Consider the following 13,683-nt stretch of genomic DNA (forward strand, 5'->3'; position numbering starts at 1 on the left):
GCTTATTTTAGATATTATTTCTTGTAAATATTCAAAAGATGTAGAAAACGTCTAGAATAGGATGACATGTAAAAAAACAGGTGGCTTTCAGCCTTTTTTTGGGGATTCTAAGCAAAAATAAAGATTGGCGAAATCGCAAAACGTGTGATTGCATTTTATAGGCAACAAACAACACTTCGAACTAGGAGAAGAAGGAGTGATTTGGGAGAATTTCGACCAAGTGTCCTAGTATTGTACCCCACTTTTGGAAGCCAACAGAGGCATCATATTGGTGGTCTAGGCAGTAGAGAAGAAGCTACTGTTTGATGTATGTTTTTGTCTACAAGGGATTTATCTTCTCAAGATGCAGAAATAAATTAACAGGCTTTACCTCTATGAGTATTCTTCTACATCTTCTATTTCTTCAAACCCATTCTCTTTCATCAATTACTCTCCTTGAATTTCCCTTCACCCTACTGTCTCTTACCCCCGTGGTTGACTTTCGACCCCAAATGCTTTGACACAGCGATGGGTGCCTAAAGTCCTATTACATGCTCAAGGCTATTACAAAGGTAACAACTGGATTTGATTGCCTAAGATCATGACTGCCATGTGTGCCCCTCAGCCACAACCTCCCATCTCCAAAACCTTAAAGCCGTTAGAACAAAAAAACTACTTGAACTAAAGGCCACCAAACCCATAGAGTATCAATGGGTTTATTGACAAAAATTGCAGCCTACTACCCCTAAACTAATGCAACCCAACACTCTTAATGTCCCTGCTATTCCACAAGAAGGAAACACTGCAACCTCGAAGCCCCCGAATAAGCCCCTCACACAAGCCGTTGATGAGAGATCTATTAGCCAATCCACACACAAGACATCAAATGCTAAGTTATCTAGCCCACCAACCTCCCACAGGCCTTAGACCCTAGCCAAACCCCAACCTCCCACAAGCCTTGGACCCTCCACACACAACACATCAATTGCTAAGTTATCTAGCCTAGTCAAACCCAACCCCAACCTCCCATAGGCCTTAGACCCTCCTATCAGTGTCGATCTATTCTTGCTTGGCCTCCAATTTAGTCGAGAACATGGGGGATGGCTTGGTCACTTGCATTTGACAATTGGATGCTACCTTCAGTATGCTTGCTAAAAGCTACTAGTGGTTGGGACTTAGGTCTCCTAGAAGACCCTTTGGCAAACTAACATATGCATACTACCATACACTCTAGGAAGAATCTAAATTCATGTTCATTAAAATTTCCATGGTAGCCGAGGAAGTGATCGCCACTGAGATTTCACAAGAGAAAGCTCATAACGAGAGGCTAATCACCTCTTCCATAGCAAGAGCAAAGTCTTTACCTCCACAAGCCAAGAGCTAGAAGAACTTACCAAGCTAGCTATTATCACTGACTCTTCCTTTTTATGTAAATGATACGCTTTCCATCTTCAATGGGAATGAGAGGGCTGCCCAATTATGACCAACGCCGAGCAGAGACGTGCCATGAAAATGTTTGAGTATGAGTCCACTTATGTAGCTCTTACCTTCTTTAGAATATTGCCTATCACTCGCAATAGACCCTTAGAAGATCATGACATGGTCCACCCCTATTTAGATCGAGTCCTCACCAAGGAAGAGCTACACATCACCATAGCAGGATCAATGCTGCGATGACTTCCTAACTAATGTCCTGATTTGCATTATCTACGTAGGTATTTGGCCTCATGACATGGACCAACATGCTCACTTGGAATATAACCCACACTTTTACGCTTGGCTCATGCAAAAGTGAAGCACCACAAGATGCGCTTAATGTTCTTAACCCTTCAATCTCCAATCCTTGGAAGGATTCACATCATTCCTTGGGGGGTGGGAGGAGGGAGGGGGTAACGTGGAAAAGAAGACATGTCGTGGATAAGGTGGAAAAGAAGACATGTCTTAAAATCTCAACCGAATTTTAAAAGCTAAAAAGATGGGTGAATGTAGACTTATGATCAAGGAAAATTTCAAGAATGGTTGTTGGAATGTGTAGATTTCTTGAAGCAAAAGTTTTCATTCTACAGCATTTCATCTTTCCATAGCTTGCACTCATTATCTACTTATCTTGTTACAAAGAGTTGCCTCAAGAAAACTAATGATGAGTTGTAACATCATAACATGAATATGACATGGCAGATCAAGACAAAGTCAGCAAGCTTCCATTCACAGAAAAAGAGCACGTGAAGTATGGCCTTATGGGCAATTTAAATAAAGGCCTTTAACCAGTTCAAGTTCAGGAACATCATGAACTTGGAAGACATAGTCATGGAAGAATATGCTGTGAAGTGAATCATTGATCAATGTAACTTGAGCAAGTACGTAGAGAAGGTCAAACAAGCTACGGATTACAACAAGTGCATGGAATTCCTACAAAATTTTGATGTTGATAGGAATCGCGGAACTCTAATGGTGAGACAAGGAAAAGAAACTTGCAGGATCAAAGTTGAAATGAGCCTCGAATTGGTGGCAAGAGCACTGGCCTTGGCCAACAAAATTGAGAGGCAACCTAAAAGTGATGTCTAGAGCATGTTGGGAATGGACAAGGCCCTAATCCGACCAACAATGAAGTCAGCCTAGTTGACATACCAACCTTAAGATCAAGCTACAAGCAAAGACAATCCATGCTCTATTCTCCAGTTAGAGATACAATGCCTTAATGAGTTGGATTGGAGTACCATTGCTAGAGAGCCTCAAGGCCAGGTCCCTAGACAAAGTGAATTGGAACAACTATGTGTGAAAAACCATGAAGCATCAGCAAAGGCATTAGCCACAAATGTAAGACTAGTAGACCGGGAATCCTCAGCTTCCAAAGTAGTGAAAGCATAGAAGAAAACATTGGGTAAGGCTTCCAACATAGGATTTGGAGGTGTGCTCACCACAATCATTCAAGAAGCCATTGGAGACTTGGAAAAGCTTGAAGTAGTGGAAGGGACTCTAGAATGCTCCCCTACCCATGAATCACCAATTCATTCACCACTACGGGTGTAGACTCCAGTCTCCTTCTCCATAGGGACACCTAGGAGATGAGGAAGCAGTATGGGTGCAAAGGAAAGAAGATCAGCAAGCTGCAAGGAAGAGAAAGCAGCTAGAAGAGTCAAAGAAGCAGAAGATGAGCAAAGGAAGAAGCAAGAGGGAGAGAGCGGCTAAATAAGATTAAAGAAGAATCGTGAAAAGCAAAGGAGCATAGAAAGGGGAAGCAACTAGAGGAGGAGAGATTGAAAAGAAAAGATGACGAGTAGTTGTCCTTGGGATAAGGCTATCAATTGAGGAGGCCCCCCGCCCTTGAATGCCAACAGAGAGAAGCTTAAGAGAAGAACCAGGATCAAGCACCACCATAGAAGAGAGGGCTCAAGAACCCATTGTGTTGGGCAAGAAAAAGGCCCCACTGTACCCAGCATCTCTAGCCTTAACAGTCATACCTATCGCCACTCAAGAGACCTCAAGGGTCTAGGTGGACCAAAGTAATGTGGTGGCATGGGTGCAGTACTTGCTGAGCTCAAAATAGCTAGGCCTAGTGCCTAATGGTGGAGATCCTATGTTAAGGACAAAGAGGCTAGCCCCGCTGTTACACGGAATTCGCGCGGGGGGTTCGTGAAAGTTACTCGCCCCAAGGACGCTTTGTGAGATGGGAATAATGGATTATGAAGAGTACTCAATTCAAGATAAATACTTGAAGTAAAAAAAATAGTTAGGATTCACATTTAATCAAATATAGATAAGGCCATGATAAGGTGAAATGGAAACAAGAATTTCCATCTTCACACAAGATCTAATGCACAAATTTGTTGATTTGATGCATTCAAAGAATAAGTTTTATGTATCTTTTCACAAAAGATATTCAAAGCTGCGCCTAAAAAAAGAGAGTTTTTACCATGGATATGCATAAAAGAGGGGTAAATTGAAATGTATTTGGCATTGATGATATGGAGCTCCCAAGTATGACAAAAAACCCAATTCTTCTGATATTAGAATGCAATCCATAGTAGGAAATGAGTGTCAATAACGTCTGTCGCAAGATGTCACTCATTCCACTATTATTTTGGAGAAGATCTAGATGTCCAACTTCCTCCAATCAACCACCACACGTGCTAGAAGGTTTTTTCGAGAGGGTAATGGCGTGATGGCGAATATATATTCAGAAGTTGATGGTGAAGAAACAACCTGGAAATTTCTAATGGCCGCCCAGACTTGACACGATTAAGCCATGATCTTCCTATCATCAAAATTCAATCACACAAGCATAGACTTGTTGGAAGTCGCTGCTAGAGAAGGTGATGTGCCAATAGTCGTACCCGTATTACTGCAACATAACACTGGCAAAGGTGCGAGCTCCACGAGTCCACCACGAGTGCTCACGGGTCAATGCCATAGGAAAGTCAAAGAAGTTGGCTTGTTACCTGCGATTCATCGTAAAGCATCAGCTTCATCTGCTGAAGACTCCTCCTCCCGATGTTGCAATGAACTTCACAAAATTTGAATTGGAGAATAATTCAGTCATGTTGATCGTCGCTTGGTGGCAGCCTAGGATGGCAATCACGACCGGGAGCTCAACCATGCCTTCTTCTCCATCGTTGTTTTCCTGCATGACTGTAGGCTGACAAGTAGGTTGAAGGTTTCCACTCCCCTCTCTCGTCGTCGATAAACACCCGCCCTTTTATAACCAGCACCACCGTCGAATTATCACACAATTACACATAAAAGCTCATGGCTTTTCCACAAAAAACTTCAGAAAAGCTTTTGTTCTTTGACGTCAATCTTTACGTTAATCATGTCGCCTTTCGAGTCTCCAAAAAGATGAAAAGCATTCGATATTTTCCTCTGTATCACATCAAGGATTACATTGTTGTGCCGATGCAGGATGAACCCATGAAAGATGCTGCCTTTAATATTATCATCTAAGAGTGCTACCATTGCGATAAAGAAGACCATCTAGATGAATATAGTGGCGGCAGCCAATTGAAGAGCTAAAGAATTATCGGCCATGCTTGCTCGTCATAAGTGGCGGTAATTATGCTAACACAAGCAGCTCGCTGGTCTCATGCATTTCATCATCACTACAGCCACCCATTAGCTCAATATTCTTTCTTGTCATGCCCTTCCATCATTACTGCGTATGCCGTCTTGGTAACAATTCGTGATGATTCCACAAGATGCAAAGTCATCTTCCATTTCCACATCTGGCGGCACAGCAGGCATATTTTCTGGTTTTGCAAGTTTTTTGTTTGCATCATGAAACTGTCCGAAGGATTGGAGTTGTTCCATCTTCTTGCCTAACTTTCCCTCAACTTCAAGCTGTAGCTACAATGCAAAGATTTGCTTTCTCTACTTGTAATAGTTATGGGCAATGACAGCTTCAGGGATCCCATCATCCTCAAAAAGAAATGCAAACTTAGGATCCCCGCCTGTCTTGCTCGTGTGATGCAAGCGAGGATCATTTTTCACGACATATGGAACCAATACCTTGATATGCTTTAGTATTTTTAGGTCATTTGACTTTGCAGGTTCTGAAAGATACAACAGTGTTGCTACCACCTCCTCACTTGGTGGAGGTGGCGAAGTGGACCATTATTTGACCTCAGTCATCACTGTTAATGTGGATCATACAATAGACTGCAAAAGAACTCTCTTCACAATCATAAGGCCATCTCTGCCTGAACTTCCCGCATTGCATCGCGCTTTAGGCCTCAAGCATGATGGAACGGTTAGCTCTTTCAAGAGAGTTTTCTGTGTATCATTTACCCCTCTTTTGTAACTTGTCGGTGGCAAAATCCTGCTGCATGGAGGACTAGCTTCAACTTGCGAATAGTCATGATCACTAATAGCAACCTAATCCATGTGAAAATTTTGTCCTTCTATGTTAAAATTCTAAGAGTTTGCCACATCCCATATAGTCATATTTATGATCTTGCCTATGTCCATCATAACCAAAAGAATCTTATCTTCCATGGCCTATAGAGCCTCATTGGGAAACTTGAATAGGCTATTGTAGAAGAAGTTGCAACTCCTCCCAAATAAGTGTTCTTGACTTTTTGATCCTTGAGTCTTAAAAACAATATTCCCTTCATATGAACCTATTATTCCATGAAATGTGCCCTATCAATAATATGCTTTGAAATAGAACTTCGTGCTCAATCATTTATGATTTGAAGAGGATATGAAAAATCAAATCCATGCTATGCAACCAATCAATCGATGTCCACACAAAAATTATGAATGCATTGAAGAGAACGTGCCTAGCCTATCTACATGTGCTCATGCATCATGCAAAATGCAGACAAAAAGACACACACAATGGAAAATAAATTTCTAATGACGCTAACTAATGTTTTCAAATTCTTGGCAAAAAACTCTGCCTTCAGGTTCGCAATGGTGGATGCATAGTGTCACGACACCGCAGGGGATGTTAAATCAAGTAAGGACCCCAAGAAACCCAAGGTAGAAACATCAATGACATCCATGCCGCTATCCTTGCCACCAAGGGCTTAGTATGATGAATATGTCCAGAAGCTCCAGGGGCAATTGGAGAATATGAAAGAGGAGAGAAAGGCTACCATAGCAAAGCTCAAGAAAGAGACATTCGCTTGCCTACAACTCGAGAAGATAAAACAAGTGATTGTATATAAGAGGTAGCTAAACAACCTAAAGAAGGAATTGGAAACAAAAAAGGAGTGGATCTGAGAAAAGAAGAAGAAGGCACACATGAACTCTGGTTAGGACAATATGTCGAGAAGCTCCCGCCATAGAAGGTAGAGGAAGAAACTAGCTTGGGAACAAATTTTTCAAGCCTCATATAGGGACAAAAGGACATGGAAGATGTCCTTGAGGAATTGAAGATGACCATGGATGAGCTCATAGAAGAGTTGAAAAAAGTGAAGACTCAAGCTCATGCACAATACCGCAGAGAGAGAAGCCAAAAAGAACTAATGCTCAAGGAGTTGTAGGAGGTTAAGACCCAAAGAGATAAGGAGTAAACTAGAAAATTACTAGAGGTGTAGAACCAACTTCTTGAAACTCTCTAAGAGCAGCAAAGGCTACAAAAAGAGTGAGCCAGCTATAAACAAGACAAATAAACAATGTTTGACATCTGGAAGGAGCAAGAACAAGTGATGGCAATGCTATCAAGAGAGTTGGGTGACAATTAAGGAGGACAAATGGAGAAGAATGCCAAAGCTTGGGAAGAGAAAAATATTGGAAGGGTCAAAGGCCTAGCCAAATGCCTCGCTCTAGCAGAAAGCAGACGGATCATGGCAGAGACAAGGGTGGAAGCAGCAAAGGCGGGGCTAGAGATCCAACAACATGCATTTTTAATACGGAAGAAGTTGGAAATCACAAGAAGAGCCATAAAGCACGGGCTCCAAGAACACACCCCTACAACCAACTCAAGCCCAAGCCTAGAGCAACAATGGTAGATTCTACTGTAGGCAAGGCTCTCTAGAGAAGACTTAGAGCAGCTAGGAGGCCAAGAACAGTAGGAATAGTCAACCACCACGACCATCCCAAACAGAACCATCAACTAAGGAAGGCCCAGATTTGAAGCCATTGGATGACCCTAAAAATTAGTTTGCTGAATAGATTTGAAGTCCCATCAAACAGAAGAAAAAGACCAAGAAGAAGATCCAACATTGTAGAAAGAATCATTGCAGCCAAAAGAAAACACAAAGAACTCGCTAACTTCATGAGAAGGAAATTTAATGCTAGGCCACAAGATATTCTTGAGGCCAGAAGCCACAAACCGAGGAAAAATTGCCAATCAATTGGGCACTAGAATTGAACCATTTGGGAGTAGTGGGAGAAGGGGGGTACACCATTTGAATTTAAATTCTTCCACTTTGCTCCCCTAAATCAAGTGCTAACCTCTCCAATGGTGGTTGAAGGAGCCATCCAACTCGCGAAGACGCTGGGAAAGTGGTGGCTGGTTGAGAGGGCAAGAAAACCCACATTATTGAGAAGAGAGTGTGCGAGGTACTGGGAAGATAAGGTCATGGAAGAGACTAGGAAGGTTAAAGGCTATGAAGCCCAACCTAAATGGCACCAAAGAGTCTAGGACAACAATTTCAAGGCATGGATGGCATTTTGCAACATACTACTGTATGAAAGGGATGACCCCACTTACATGACTTACTCAAGGCCCCACGTTGTGGATTCTGACCAAGGGAAGCATGGCAAGTATGACTTCCCTTTGATCTATAATGTCAATGCCTCCAGCCCTCAAGAGTGCCTCATTTTTGGAGCTCAAGACCTTCGCACTTCCATCACTCATTTCTTTGATGAGTTCATAGCATGCCATGCCCTTGCGTTTCTTACCACATGTAATTACCTCCATCTCTTGCGAATCCTATTCAAACAAAAACGAGTACCACAAGAAGAGCGCTTCCCACCGCTCTATTTTGACATCAGCATGCGTTGCTAGTGCTTCACTAGGATCCAAGTTTAATAAAAGGATAGAAGGATTACAAATTGTAAAGGAGGCAGGAAAAGAGCCAAATACAAGCCAAAATAAAGGAGGAGAAAGAATTAGAAATCAAGCAACTACCCATTTTCAAGTATTCTCAGAAAAAGTGGGTGCTGTTCGCAATGATAACATTGACTTCTGATAACATTAACCTTGAAGTCAGAGGAAAAATATAGAAAGTTTTTTATAAGCTTTTGAAGGCGACATGACTCACATTATTGTTAACGTCAAAAGCTTTTGAAAAGCTACGAGCTCTATGAGAATTGCATGAAGGATGGTCGTCAGGCAAGAAGAGATGGTGCCCTGAGCGGAGCTGAACTCAAAGCTTTTTCTTTGGCGGGGCTACTGATAATATGGCAACAGAAAACGTTTTTAAATCCATAAGCTTTTTGGAGGAAAAAGTATGAAGCTTTTGTAAGCCGCAACCAGCATGGCCGACGACTTTATAAAGGGGAGGTGGTGACATTTACAAAAAAAAAACAAAAAAGAGGAAGCAAGAATACGATGGACAGAGATAGACGGACGATGAGGTGAAGACCTGCTCAAGATGGTGATCAGTCAATCACGAATGGAAGGACGTGTGAAGAGATGGTGGCTGTAGAAGACGGCAGGCAAACGGCACGAAACAACACAGATCAAACGGGGATGCCATTGACTGAGCTATTGGATTATCAAGCAAGCCCGCCGCCCGTCGATGCTCTACACGAACATACTGTATGACTTCTGTGGTCGCAGCGAAAGCGAGATCGAATTGCTGAGTTCGGCTCCGATCCTATCTTTGGAGGAGGCCAGTTGCTGCAATTCAAACAAAGGCGATGACTGAAGACCGACTGATCTGCTCCATCATTCCGGCAGGACCTCCTCCGTAACTATTGCTACTTCCAGAGTAGTTGATAGTTCTGCCTCCTATCAAGAAAGGGTGGCATGACACTATGCTCATAATAGAGTGGTTCTGTTTCTTTTGCTGCTACAAAACACCATGGCTTGAGAGGGAAGTGTTTTGACAATCTACGGGCGGCCCGTGAATTTTGCTTGAGCACTCACACTCAAGACTTATGATGACAATATCGAGAGGAGTTGCTATAAGAAACAGCCAAAGAACTTTTCTAATATTCCAAAGTTGCTGTGGATGCCGGTTTGCTTGATCGAAGGACATTGCTGGAGGAAGCTGGAGTGTTTGAAAGCTTATATGAGATAGCAAGAACTACAGAAAATAGGCGCACTCTCTTTTGTTAAGAAAACAAATGGTGCTAGCACGGAATGAACAAACCTAATGCTTCTACAGATCTCCTACACTTCAAGACTTTTTGAATGTCTCCTTCGCGGAGATAAACAAAGAACATGGAGACGACAAAAGGTTACAACAAGATCAAGACTTCAGCAAGTTTATATTTTTCACCAAAGCTTGCTTCAATCGATGAATATCAATTTGTTCCCACATTCTCATCACATGTCACACTACAATAAAAAGGCTCCATAGACGCGCTTGTAGACGCAATATTTGAACTGTGTTAAAAAATATCGGGCGCGTTTATTACCACGTCTACTACTGCGTCTAAAATTTTGCGTCTAAAAGCACGCTTATAGTCAGAGTTACATACCCATATAGACGCGCATATTGACGCGCTACGCAAATATATAATCATATTTATAAAAAAATAGATATATTCATGTGCGTCTATACACGCGTGTATCTGCACGTCTAAAAAAGCATTTACTCTGCAAGTTTTTGACGAGAATAGACGCGCATTTATCCTGCAATTTAGATGTGCTGATAGACGCACAAAACAGAGGTGTGAAAAAAAAACCAGACAGCATGTGGCTCATGCTCTCTGGTTTTTTTCCCCCCATCAACATCAAATTGTATGCTTAGGGAAAATAGAGAAAGATTATTTCGAAGATTTTTGTACTAAAAACAAAACAATGTATGTAGAACACGAAATTTTATATATATAGATGAAACGTTTTTACATGATGAGTTCTAGTGCTTGTCACCTCAAGCATGGTCATGGTTGCAAGCACTAGCTGAAAGTAATACATATAAAAAATGAAAACTACAAGCCAAGGGGAGGCATGCATGCATGGGGCTCCTCTACATCTCCTCAGAAGAGGTATCATCATCGCTACCACCACCGCTGCCATTGCTGCCACCGCTACTACTAGTCCCCCCCTTCCCTATCCTCAACTGCATTAGGGTTCATCTACACAAAGGATTAAGGTATATAAATACCGTTACAAATAATAAATTAGAGTTACCTATACTTTTCATGTAAAAAAATAAAACATACCTCTTTTGGTTGTGGAATTCTCATGGTACGATTATATTGCTCCTCCGTAATGAGTCCCTCCTCGTAGAAATGTTGCCAAGTGGACACCTGGTTATGACCTCGATGGTAGCCTACCTCTCTAGGAGTAGGCATCCTACCAACGATATGATACTACAAAACAATTTGAATATACAATGTAATAGAACACACTACATAATGAAGTGAAACAAATTACAAAATTTAATTTAAAAAAAGAAATCAAATAATACTTACAAATTCAGCCTCCCATGACTCCCTGCCACCCGATCCATAATGCGACGATCCCATGGTTGCCATTTGGATACGTTGCACCTTTGCATGCTGACGACTTGTCATTTTCTGTGCTGCTCTCTTCTTGGCCTCTTTCCACTCCCTACGGTGGCAATTGGGTGGTTGGCCATATCCAGGGCGCCCGTGCTCTTGTCTCCGCAGTGACTCCTTGGCGCGCGTCATAAGGTGAGACCTCTTGTTATGAAGCACGTCTCTCACCTTTGACTGTCCCCAATCATCTAAGAATCGTGAATTCTCGGGATTAGGGTACCTTCTATGTACTGTCCGCAGCACCTCTTGCCACAAACCATTTTTTTGGTGCTTGAAGGGAATCATGCAATCGTTGTATGTGGCATGCACGACACTCCTGAAGTAGGCTATCACTTCCCTCCCCTCAGAGCCATGCAAGATACCAACATCAGTGATGACTGAGTAGTACATTTGTGGAGGCTCACCTCTCTCATTTCCCAGTGAGGGTGATCGAGAGCCACCTCCTAGGCAACCCCCACAAAGCCCTCGACCTTCTCGTCCTCCCGCACAACTCTCCCTCCTCCCTCGATGGGCACTACCCTCTACCTCACTCGATGCACGTGCTTCTGCAGATGCACGTGCTTTGGCCGATCCATGTACTTCAGCTGATCCCTGTGCATCAGCTGATCTGTGTGTATGCATAGTGCGTGGAGTACCTGTTAGTAGAGGTGTGCCAAGGTTTGGTATTTGTGCGGCAGTGCTAGGAAAAGATGTGATAGGTGTCCCAGACATCACACTGAAAACCTCCTCTGCAGTGGGAGGGCGACCAAGATAATTGGTCATCTCCTCCATGAATTGCTCCTTGTTTGAAAAACCTCCAAAAAAACTACTAACACCTCAAAAAAACTCCGCTAAGGTGTTGTACATGCGTTCCAACTCAGGATCAGTGCTGGAAGATCCAGGATTCCACATCTACACAAGAAAAATCATATTACCCTTTGCAGATAGAACATATTACATGCTGCGTCTATATCTGCATCTCTGTGTGCGTCTATCAGCGCGTCTATTTCCGCATCTATGCCTGCATCTACACTGTCATCTGGATGCGCTGACAGACGCACACAGTCGGACCATTTTTTTCAAAATTGGTTTAAAAATGCGCAAAAAAAACCTCCATAGATGACAGTCTATAGCATGTAAAGAGAGAGACAGAGAGAGAGAGAGAGAGACAAACAAACAGAGAAAGCAAACAAGATTGAGAGAGAGAAGAAGAACTCACCTTCTTTGCTTGTTCCGACGGGTGGTGGCTAGGTTGCAAGCTCCTTGTCCTCCTTCTCCCTTCCCTTGGTAAGTTGCTTGAATCTTCTTCTCTTCCTTGTTGTTTGGCTCTTGTTCTTTACTCTTTGGCTCTTCCTTCCTCCTATCCTCTTTTTACTCTTATTTCCTTCCCTCATTGTCTTCATGAAATGATAGATAGACATGATTAGTGATGTCGAGCTCGAACTGCAGAAAATACGTCAAAAACGCAGGAAAGCACTGGTTTGAAAAGAAAGCCATAACTTTTTTTAAATTTTTTTAATATTTGCATAGCGCATTTATAAGCGCGTGTAATTGCGCGTGTATATGCGCATATAATACTTATTACACGCCCTAACAGACGCGCAGTAACAATTAAACTGATTAGATGCTAGCTTTTGGTTGTTTTTGGATCAACATGACATGACTTTCCTAGTCTTTCAATATCAAAATGTTTGTCTCCATGTTGTAAGTATCAATGTATGCATTTAGGAAATATGACATATATACCAAATGAAATCACATTTGTCCTTATGATCCAGGTGTAATTATGTCGTATGTACATCCAATCATGCCCTATACATGTATCACTTTGGAAAAGGTGTCCATAGAACTTATTTGGAGGATTAAATAAATAAATAATAAAATAAATCATTAAAAAGTAAAAAAAGAGAAAAATAGATTTTACACATGGAAAAATTACCAAAAATTATGAATATGCCTGTGAATGTATGGTGGGGCTAGGGAATGAGGCTTAGCCTTAGTTTATCTCCATTCTTTATGTTATAGTGCGTATTTAATGCCTTTCACATAAAAAACCGTATTAAAAATACTCTTTACACCTACCACCATAAGCAAAAACTTAAGTGGTAGGGGAAAAATGTTAAGATTGTGGGAGAGAAGGAAGGAGTCTCACTTGTAGCTTTCTTGCTTGCACAATGGGGGAATACACACACAGGTGGAGGCTGAAAACAGTTTTCCTCTTCTTAGTTGTGTAAGCCAAAAGAACTCAAGTACATAGAAATAGAAGAACCCTATATATGGGTCTCAAACCAAACTTAACTAACTAAGGTGGCATACTAACTGAGCCACGAACTAGAGTAGATAAGGATAGCTGTCATCTAGCTATTATTCATGGGCGGTGTACCAACTGCATCTGCCAACTGACAAGTTGGTGACATAAATGCACAACGGTCACCCTGGCATATCACGAGTGGAGCTCGATATCTCAACACTCCCCCTCGAGCTCAATCCCAATTCGTGCACACCAAGCAAGTCTCTAAACTTGCGCAACTTCTCTGCGCCCAATGCCTTCGTGAATATGTCAGCTACCTAATCCTTTGTGCTGACATAAACTAGATCAATAAG

The sequence above is a fragment of the Lygodium microphyllum genome, chromosome 10, assembly GCF_053477565.2.
Source record: "Lygodium microphyllum isolate KBCC chromosome 10, Lygodium_microphyllum_v1.1.10, whole genome shotgun sequence".
Classification (NCBI taxonomy): Eukaryota; Viridiplantae; Streptophyta; class Polypodiopsida; order Schizaeales; family Lygodiaceae; genus Lygodium; species Lygodium microphyllum.